Source organism: Dendrobates tinctorius, unplaced genomic scaffold, assembly GCF_039654945.1.
Source record: "Dendrobates tinctorius isolate UK_male_01 unplaced genomic scaffold, ASM3965494v1 ptg000199l, whole genome shotgun sequence".
In the NCBI taxonomy this organism is placed as follows: domain Eukaryota; kingdom Metazoa; phylum Chordata; class Amphibia; order Anura; family Dendrobatidae; genus Dendrobates; species Dendrobates tinctorius.
This window is the reverse complement of record NW_027361866.1, coordinates 389,618-401,519: the sequence shown is the minus strand read 5'-3', so window position 1 is coordinate 401,519 and position 11,902 is coordinate 389,618.

The window sequence follows — 11,902 nt, the reverse complement described above, 5'->3', positions numbered from 1 at the left end:
CACCGTCGCCATGGCAACCAATTATGACATCATCGCTATGGCAACCAATTATGACATTACCGTCGCCATGGCAACATATTAAGGCATCATCGCCATGGCAACCAATTATGACATCACCGTCGCCATGGCAACATATTAAGGCATCATTGCCATGGCAACCAATTATGACATCACCGTCACCATGGCAACCAATTATGACATCACCGTCGACATGGCAACCAATTATGATATCACCGTCGCCATGGCAAACAATTATGACATCACCGTCGCCATGGCAACATATTAAGGCATCATCGCCATGGCAACCAATTATGACATCACCGTTGCCATGGCAACCAATTATGATATCACCGTCGCCATGGCAACCAATTATGACATCATTGTCGCCATGGCAACCAATTATGACATCACCGTCGCCATGGCAACCAATTATGACATCACCGTCGCCATGGCAACCAATTATGACATCATCGTCATGGCAACGTATTAAGGCATCATAGTCGCCATGGCAACCAATTATGACATCATCGCCATGGCAACGTATTAAGGCATCATCGTCGCCATGGCAACCAATTATGACATCACCGTCACCATGGCAACCAAATATGACATCATCGCCATGGCAACCATTTATGACATCATCGCCATGGCAACCAATTATGACATCATCGTCATGGCAACCAATTATGACATCACCGTCACCATGGCAACCAATTATGACATCACCGTTGCCATGGCAACCAATTATGACATCACCGTCGCCATGGCAACCAATTATGACATCATCGCCATGGCAACCAATTATGACATCACCGTTGCCATGGCAACCAATTATGACATCACCGTCGCCATGGCAACCAATTATGACATAATCGCCATGGCAACGTATTAAGGCATCATCGTCACCATGGCAACCAATTATGACATCACCGTCGCCATGGCAACCAATTATGATATCACCGTCGCCATGGCAACCAATTATATCACCGTCGCCATGGCAAGGTATTAAGGCATAATCGTCTCCATGGCAACCAATTATGACATCATTGTTGCCATAGCAACCAATTATGACATCACCGTCGCCATGGCAACCAATTATGACATCATCATCGCCATGGCAACAAATTATGACATCACCGTCGCCATGGCAACGTATTAAGGCATCATCGTCACCATGGCAACCAATTATGACATCATCGCCATGGCAACGTATTAAGGCATCATCGTCGCCATGGCAACCAATTATGACATCACCGTCGCCATGGCAACGTATTAAGGCTTCATCGTCATCATGGCAACCAATTATGACTTCACCGTCGCCATGGCAACCAATTATGACATCATCGCCATGGCAACCAATTATGACATCATCGCCATGGCAACCAATTATGACATCATCATCGTCATGGCAACGAATTATGACATCACCGTCGCCATGGCAGCCAATTATGACATCACCGTCGCCATGGCAACCAATTATGACATCACCGTCGCCATGGCAACATATTAAGGCATCATCGTCGCCATGGCAACCAATTATGACATCACCGTCACCATGGCAACCAATTATGACATCACAGTCGTCATGGCAACCTATTATGACATTATCGCCATGGCAACCAATTATGACATCATCACCATGGCAACCAATTATGACCTCACCGTCGCCATGGCAACCTATTATGACATCATCATCGCCATGGCAACCAATTATGACTTCATCGCCATGGCAACGTATTAAGGCATCATCGTCGCCATGCAACCAATTATGACATAATCGCCATGGCAACCAATTATGACATCATCGCCATGGCAACCAATTATGACATCATCATCATGGCAACCAATTATGACATCACCGTCGCCATGGCAACCAATTATGACATCACCGTCACCATGGCAACCAATTATGACATCACCGTTGCCATGGCAAACGAATTATGACATCACCGTCGCCATGGCAACCATTTATGACATCATCGCCATGGCAACGTATTAAGGCATCATCGTCACCATGGCAACCAATTATGACATCACAGTCACCATGGCAACCAATTATGACATCACCGTCGCCATGGCAACCAATTATGACATCATCGCCATGGCAACCAATTATGACATTACCGTTTCCATGTCAACCAATTATGACATCACCGTCGCCATGGCAACCAATTATGACATTATCGCCATGGCAACGTATTAAGGCATAATCGTCGCCATGACAACCAATTATGACATCACCGTCGCCATGGCAACGTATTAAGGCATCATCGTCACCATGGCAACCAATTATGACATCACCGTCGCCATGGCAACCAATTATGACATCACCGTCGCCATGGCAATGTATTAAGGCATCATCGTCGCCATGGCAACCAATTATGACATCACCGTCGCCATGGCAACCAATTATGACATCACCGTCGCCATGGCAACGTATTAAGGCATCATCGTCGCCATGGCAACCAATTATGACATCACCGTCACCATGGCAACGTATTAAGGCATCATCATCGCCATGGCAACAAATTATGGCATCACCGTCGCCATGGCAACGTTTTAAGGCATCATCGTCGCCATGGCAACCAATTATGACATCATCGCCATGGCAACGTATTAAGGCATCATCGTCGCCATGGCAACCAATTATGACATCACCGTCGCCATGGCAACCAATTATGACATCATCGCCATGGCAATGTATTAAGGCATCTTCGTCGCCATGGCAACCAATTATGACATCACCGTCGCCATGGCAAAGTATTAAGGCATAATCGTTGCCATGGCATCCAATTATGACATCACCATCGCCATGGCAACCAATTATGACATAATCGCCATGGCAACCAATTATGACATCATCGCCATGGCAACCAATTATGACATTATCATCGTCATGGCAACCAATTATGACATCACCGTCGCCATGGCAACCAATTATGACATCACCGTCGCCATGGCAACCAATTATGACATCACCGTCGCCATGGCAACCAATTATGACATCATCGCCATGGCAACCAATTATGACATCACCGTCGCCATGGCAACCAATTATGACATCATCGCCATGGCAACGTATTAAGGCATCATCGTCACCATGGCAACCAATTATGACATCACCGTCGCCATGGCAACCAATTATGACATCACCGTCGGCTTGGCAACCAATTATGATATCACCGTCGCCATGGCAACGTATCAAGACATCATCATCTCCATGGCAACCAATTATGACATCAACGTCGCCATAGCAACCAATTATGACATCACCGTCGCTATGGCAACCAATTATGACATCATCGCCATGGCAACAAATTATGACATCACCGTCGCCATGCCAACGTATTAAGGCATCATCGTCGGCATGGCAACCAATTATGACATCATCGCCATGGCAACGTATTAAGGCATCATCGTCGCCATGGCAACCAATTATGACATCACCGTCGCCATGGCAACCAATTATGACATCATCGCCATGGCAACGTATTAAGGCATCATCGTCGCCATGGCAACCAATTATGTCATCACCGTCGCCATGGCAACGTATTAAGGCATCATCGTCGCCATGGCAACCAATTATGACATCACCGTCGCCATGGCAACCAATTATCACATCATCGCCATGGCAACCAATTATGACATCATCGCCATGGCAACCAATTATGACATCATCATCATCATGGCAACCAATTATGACATCACCGTCGCCATGGCAACCAATTATGACATCACCGTCACCATGGCAACCAATTATGACATCACCGTCGCCATGGCAACCAATTATGACATCACCGTCGCCATGGCAACCAATTATGACATCACCGTCGCCATAGCAACCAATTATGACATCATCGCCATGGCAACCAATTATGACATCACCATCGCCATGGCAACCAATTATGACATCATCGCCATGGCAAACGTATTAATGCATCATCGTCACCATGGCAACCAATTATGACATCACCGTCACCATGGCAACCAATTATGACATCACCGTTGCCATGGCAACCAATTATATCACCGTCGCCATGGCAACGTATTAAGGCATCATCGTCTCCATGGCAACCAATTATGACATCATCGTCGCCATAGCAACCAATTATGACATCACCGTCGCCATGGCAACCAATTATGACATCATCGCCATGGCAACAAATTATGACATCACCGTCGCCATGCCAACTTATTAAGGCATCATCGTCGCCATGGCAACCAATTATGACATCATCGCCATGGCAATGTATTAAGGCATCATCGTCGCCATGGCAACCAATTATGACATCACAGTCGCCATGGCAACCAATTATGACATCATCGCCATGGCAATGTATTAAGGCATCATCGTCGCCATGGCAGCCAATTATGACATCACCGTCGCCATGGCAACATATTAAGGCATCATTGTCGCCATGGCAACCAATTATGACATCACCGTCGCCATGGCAACCAATTATGACATCATCGCCATGGCAACCAATTATGACATCATCGCCATGGCAACCAATTATGACATCATCGTCGTCATGGCAACCAATTATCACATCACCGTCGCCATGGCAACCAATTATGACATCACCGTCACCATGGCAACCAATTATGACATCACAGTCGCCATGGCAACATATTAAGGCATCATCGTCGCCATGGCAACGTATTAAGGCATCATCGTCGCCATGGCAACCAATTATGACATCACCGTCACCATGGCAACCAATTATGACATCACCGTCGCCATGGCAAACTATTATGACATCATCGCCATGGCAACCAATTATGACATCATCGCCATGGCAACCAATTATGACCTCACCGTCGCCATGGCAACCTATTATGACATCATCATCGCCATGGCAACCAATTATGACTTCATTGCCATGGCAACGTATTAAGGCATCATCGTCGCCATGCAACCAATTATGACATAATCGCCATGGCAACCAATTATGACATCATCGCCATGGCAACCAATTATGACATCATCATCGTCATGGCAACCAATTATGACATCACCGTCGCCATGGCAACCAATTATGACATCACCGTCACCATGGCAACCAATTATGACATCACCGTCGCCATGGCAAACGAATTATGACATCACCGTCGCCATGGCAACCATTTATAACATCATCGCCATGGCAACGTTTTAAGGCATCATCGTCGCCATGGCAACCAATTATGACATCACCGTCGCCATGGCAACCAATTATGACATCATCACCATGGCAACGTATTAAGGCATCATCGTCGCCATGGCAACCAATTATGACATCACCATCGCCATGGCAACTAATTATGACATCATCGCTATGGCAACCAATTATGACATTACCGTCGCCATGGCAACATATTAAGGCATCATCGCCATGGCAACCAATTATGACATCAGCGTCGCCATGGCAACATATTAAGGCATCATCGCCATGGCAACCAATTATGACATCACCGTCACCATGGCAACCAATTATGACATCACAGTCGCCATGGCAACCAATTATGATATCACCGTCGCCATGGCAACCAATTATGACATCACCGTCGCCATGGCAAACGAATTATGACATCACCGTCGCCATGGCAACCAATTATGACATAATCGCCATGGCAACGTATTAAGGCATCATCATCACCATGGCAACCAATTATGACATCACCATCGCCATGGCAACCAATTATGACATCACCGTCGCCATGGCAACCAATTATATCACCGTCGCCATGGCAAGGTATTAAGGCATCATCGTCTCCATGGCAACCAATTATGACATCACAGTCGTCATGGCAACCTATTATGACATCATCTCCATGGCAACCAATTATGACATCACCGTCGCCATGGCAACCAATTATGATATCATCGCCATGGCAACCAATTATGACCTCACCGTCGCCATGGCAACCTATTATGACATCATCATCGCCATGGCAACCAATTATGACTTCATCGCCATGGTAACGTATTAAGGCATCGTCGTCGTGATGGCAACCAATTATGACATCATCGCCATGGCAACCAATTATGACATCATCGCCATGGCAACCAATTATGACATCATCATCGTCATGGCAACCAATTATGACATCACCGTCGCCATGGCAACCAATTATGACATCACCGTCACCATGGCAACCAATTATGACATCACCGTCACCATGGCAAACGAATTATGACATCACTGTCGACATGGCAACCAATTATGACATCATCGCCATGGCAACGTATTAAGGCATCATCGTCGCCATGGCAACCAATTATGACATCACCGTCACCATGGCAACCAATTATGACATCATCGCCATGGCAACGTATTAAGGCATCATCGTCGCCATGGCAACCATTTATAACATCATCGCCATGGCAACGTTTTAAGGCATCATCGTCGCCATGGCAACCAATTATGACATCACCGTCGCCATGGCAACCAATTATGACATCATCACCATGGCAACTTATTAAGGCATCATCGTCGCCATGGCAACCAATTATGACATCACCATCGCCATGGCAACTAATTATGACATCATCGCTATGGCAACCAATTATGACATTACCGTCGCCATGGCAACATATTAAGGCATCATCGCCATGGCAACCAATTATGACATCAGCGTCGCCATGGCAACATATTAAGGCATCATTGCCATGGCAACCAATTATGACATCACCGTCACCATGGCAACCAATTATGACATCACAGTCGCCATGGCAACCAATTATGATATCACCGTCGCCATGGCAACCAATTATGACATCACCGTCGCCATGGCAAACGAATTATGACATCACTGTCGACATGGCAACCAATTATGACATCATCGCCATGGCAACGTATTAAGGCATCATCGTCGCCATGGCAACCAATTATGACATCACCGTCGCCATGGCAACCAATTATGACATCACCGTCGCCATCGCAACCAATTATAACATCATCGCCATGGCAACCAATTATGACATCACCGTTGCCATGGCAACCAATTATGACATCACCGTCGCCATGGCAACCAATTATGACATAATCGCCATGGCAACGTTTTAAGGCATCATCGTCACCATGGCAACCAATTATGACATCACCGTCGCCATGGCAACCAATTATGACATCACCGTCACCATGGCAACCAATTATGACATCACCATCGCCATGGCAAACGAATTATGACATCACCGTCGCCATGGCAACCATTTATGACATCATCGCCATGGCAACGTTTTAAGGCATCATCGTCGCCATGGCAACCAATTATGACATCACCGTCGCCATGGCAACCAATTATGACATCATCACCATGGCAACGTATTAAGGCATCATCGTCGCCATGGCAACCAATTATGACATCACCGTCGCCATGGCAACCAATTATGACATCATCGCTATGGCAACCAATTATGACATTACCGTCGCCATGGCAACATATTAAGGCATCATCGCCATGGCAACCAATTATGACATCACCGTCGCCATGGCAACATATTAAGGCATCATTGCCATGGCAACCAATTATGACATCACCGTCACCATGGCAACCAATTATGACATCACCGTCGACATGGCAACCAATTATGATATCACCGTCGCCATGGCAAACAATTATGACATCACCGTCGCCATGGCAACATATTAAGGCATCATCGCCATGGCAACCAATTATGACATCACCGTTGCCATGGCAACCAATTATGATATCACCGTCGCCATGGCAACCAATTATGACATCATTGTCGCCATGGCAACCAATTATGACATCACCGTCGCCATGGCAACCAATTATGACATCACCGTCGCCATGGCAACCAATTATGACATCATCGCCATGGCAACGTATTAAGGCATCATAGTCGCCATGGCAACCAATTATGACATCATCGCCATGGCAACGTATTAAGGCATCATCGTCGCCATGGCAACCAATTATGACATCACCGTCACCATGGCAACCAAATATGACATCATCGCCATGGCAACCATTTATGACATCATCGCCATGGCAACCAATTATGACATCATCATCGTCATGGCAACCAATTATGACATCACCGTCACCATGGCAACCAATTATGACATCACCGTTGCCATGGCAACCAATTATGACATCACCGTCGCCATGGCAACCAATTATGACATCATCGCCATGGCAACCAATTATGACATCACCGTTGCCATGGCAACCAATTATGACATCACCGTCGCCATGGCAACCAATTATGACATAATCGCCATGGCAACGTATTAAGGCATCATCGTCACCATGGCAACCAATTATGACATCACCGTCGCCATGGCAACCAATTATGATATCACCGTCGCCATGGCAACCAATTATATCACCGTCGCCATGGCAAGGTATTAAGGCATCAGCGTCTCCATGGCAACCAATTATGACATCATTGTTGCCATAGCAACCAATTATGACATCACCGTCGCCATGGCAACCAATTATGACATCATCATCGCCATGGCAACAAATTATGACATCACCGTCGCCATGGCAACGTATTAAGGCATCATCGTCACCATGGCAACCAATTATGACATCATCGCCATGGCAACGTATTAAGGCATCATCGTCGCCATGGCAACCAATTATGACATCACCGTCGCCATGGCAACCAATTATGACATCATCGCCATGGCAACGTATTAAGGCATCATCGTCGCCATGGCAACCAATTATGACATCACCGTCGCCATGGCAACGTATTAAGGCTTCATCGTCATCATGGAAACCAATTATGACATCACCGTCGCCATGGCAACCAATTATGACATCATCGCCATGGCAACCAATTATGACATCATCGCCATGGCAACCAATTATGACATCATCATCGTCATGGCAACGAATTATGACATCACCGTCGCCATGGCAGCCAATTATGACATCACCGTCGCCATGGCAACCAATTATGACATCACCGTCACCATGGCAACATATTAAGGCATCATCGTCGCCATGGCAACCAATTATGACATCACCGTCACCATGGCAACCAATTATGACATCACAGTCGTCATGGCAACCTATTATGACATTATCGCCATGGCAACCAATTATGACATCATCACCATGGCAACCAATTATGACCTCACCGTCGCCATGGCAACCTATTATGACATCATCATCGCCATGGCAACCAATTATGACTTCATCGCCATGGCAACATATTAAGGCATCATCGTCGCCATGCAACCAATTATGACATAATCGCCATGGCAACCAATTATGACATCATCGCCATGGCAACCAATTATGACATCATCATGGCAACCAATTATGACATCACCGTCGCCATGGCAACCAATTATGACATCACCGTCACCATGGCAACCAATTATGACATCACCGTTGCCATGGCAAACGAATTATGACATCACCGTCGCCATGGCAACCATTTATGACATCATCGCCATGGCAACGTATTAAGGCATCATCGTCACCATGGCAACCAATTATGACATCACAGTCACCATGGCAACCAATTATGACATCACCGTCGCCATGGCAACCAATTATGACATCATCGCCATGGCAATGTATTAAGGCATCATCGTCGCCATTTCAACCAATTATGACATCACTGTCGCCATGGCAACCAATTATGACATCATCGCCATGGCAACCAATTATGACATTACCGTTTCCATGTCAACCAATTATGACATCACCGTCGCCATGGCAACCAATTATGACATTATCGCCATGGCAACGTATTAAGGCATAATCGTCGCCATGACAACCAATTATGACATCACCGTCGCCATGGCAACGTATTAAGGCATCATCATCACCATGGCAACCAATTATGACATCACTGTCGCCATGGCAACCAATTATGACATCACCGTCGCCATGGCAACGTATTAAGGCATCATCGTCGCCATGGCAACCAATTATGACATCACCGTCGCCATGGCAACCAATTATGACATCATCGCCATGGCAACCAATTATGACATCACCGTCGCCATGGCAACCAATTTTGACATCACCGTCGCCATGGCAACCAATTATGACATCATCGCCATGGCAACGTATTAAGGCATCATGGTCGCCATGGCAACCAATTATGACATCACCGTCACCATGGCAATGTATTAAGGCATCATCGTCGACATGACAACCAATTATGACATCACCATCGCCATGGCAACGTGTTAAGGCATCATCGTCACCATGGCAACCAATTATGACATCATCATCGTCATATCAACCAATTATGACATCATCGCCATGGCAACCAATTATGACATCATCATCGCCATGGCAACCAATTATGACATCATCATCGCCATGGCAACCAATTATGACATCTTCATCGCCATGGCAACCAATTATGACATCATCGCCATGGCACCGTATTAAGGCATCATCGTCGCCATGGCAACCAATTATGACATCATCGTCGCCATGGCAACCAATTATGACATCATCGTCGCCATGGCCACCAATTATGACATCACCGTCACCATGGCAACGTATTAAGGCATCATCGTCGCCATGGCAACCAATTATGATATCAACGTCGCCATGGCAACCAATTATGACATCATCGCCATGGCACCGTGTTAAGGCATCATCGTCGCCATGGCAACCAATTATGACATCACAGTCGCCATGGCAACCAATTATGACATCATCGCCATGGCAATGTATTAAGGCATCATCGTCGCCATGGCAGCCAATTATGACATCACCGTCGCCATGGCAACATATTAAGGCATCATTGTCGCCATGGCAACCAATTATGACATCACCGTCGCCATGGCAACCAATTATGACATCATCGCCATGGCAACCAATTATGACATCATCGCCATGGCAACCAATTATGACATCATCATCATCATGGCAACCAATTATCACATCACCGTCGCCATGGCAACCAATTATGACATCACCGTCACCATGGCAACCAATTATGACATCACAGTCGCCATGGCAACATATTAAGGCATCATCGTCGCCATGGCAACATATCAAGACATCATCGTCGCCATGGCAACCAATTATGACATCACCGTCACCATGGCAACCAATTATGACATCACCGTCGCCATGGCAAACTATTATGACATCATCGCCATGGCAACCAATTATGACATCATCGCCATGGCAACCAATTATGACCTCACCGTCGCCATGGCAACCTATTATGACATCATCATCGCCATGGCAACCAATTATGACTTCATTGCCATGGCAACGTATTAAGGCATCATCGTCGCCATGCAACCAATTATGACATAATCGCCATGGCAACCAATTATGACATCATCGCCATGGCAACCAATTATGACATCATCATCGTCATGGCAACCAATTATGACATCACCGTCGCCATGGCAACCAATTATGACATCACCGTCACCATGGCAACCAATTATGACATCACCGTCGCCATGGCAAACGAATTATGACATCACCGTCGCCATGGCAACCATTTATAACATCATCGCCATGGCAACGTTTTAAGGCATCATCGTCGCCATGGCAACCAATTATGACATCACCGTCGCCATGGCAACCAATTATGACATCATCACCATGGCAACGTATTAAGGCATCATCGTCGCCATGGCAACCAATTATGACATCACCATCGCCATGGCAACTAATTATGACATCATCGCTATGGCAACCAATTATGACATTACCGTCGCCATGGCAACATATTAAGGCATCATCGCCATGGCAACCAATTATGACATCAGCGTCGCCATGGCAACATATTAAGGCATCCTTGCCATGGCAACCAATTATTACATCACCGTCACCATGGCAACCAATTATGACATCACAGTCGCCATGGCAACCAATTATGATATCACCGTCGCCATGGCAACCAATTATGACATCACCGTCGCCATGGCAAACGAATTATGACATCACC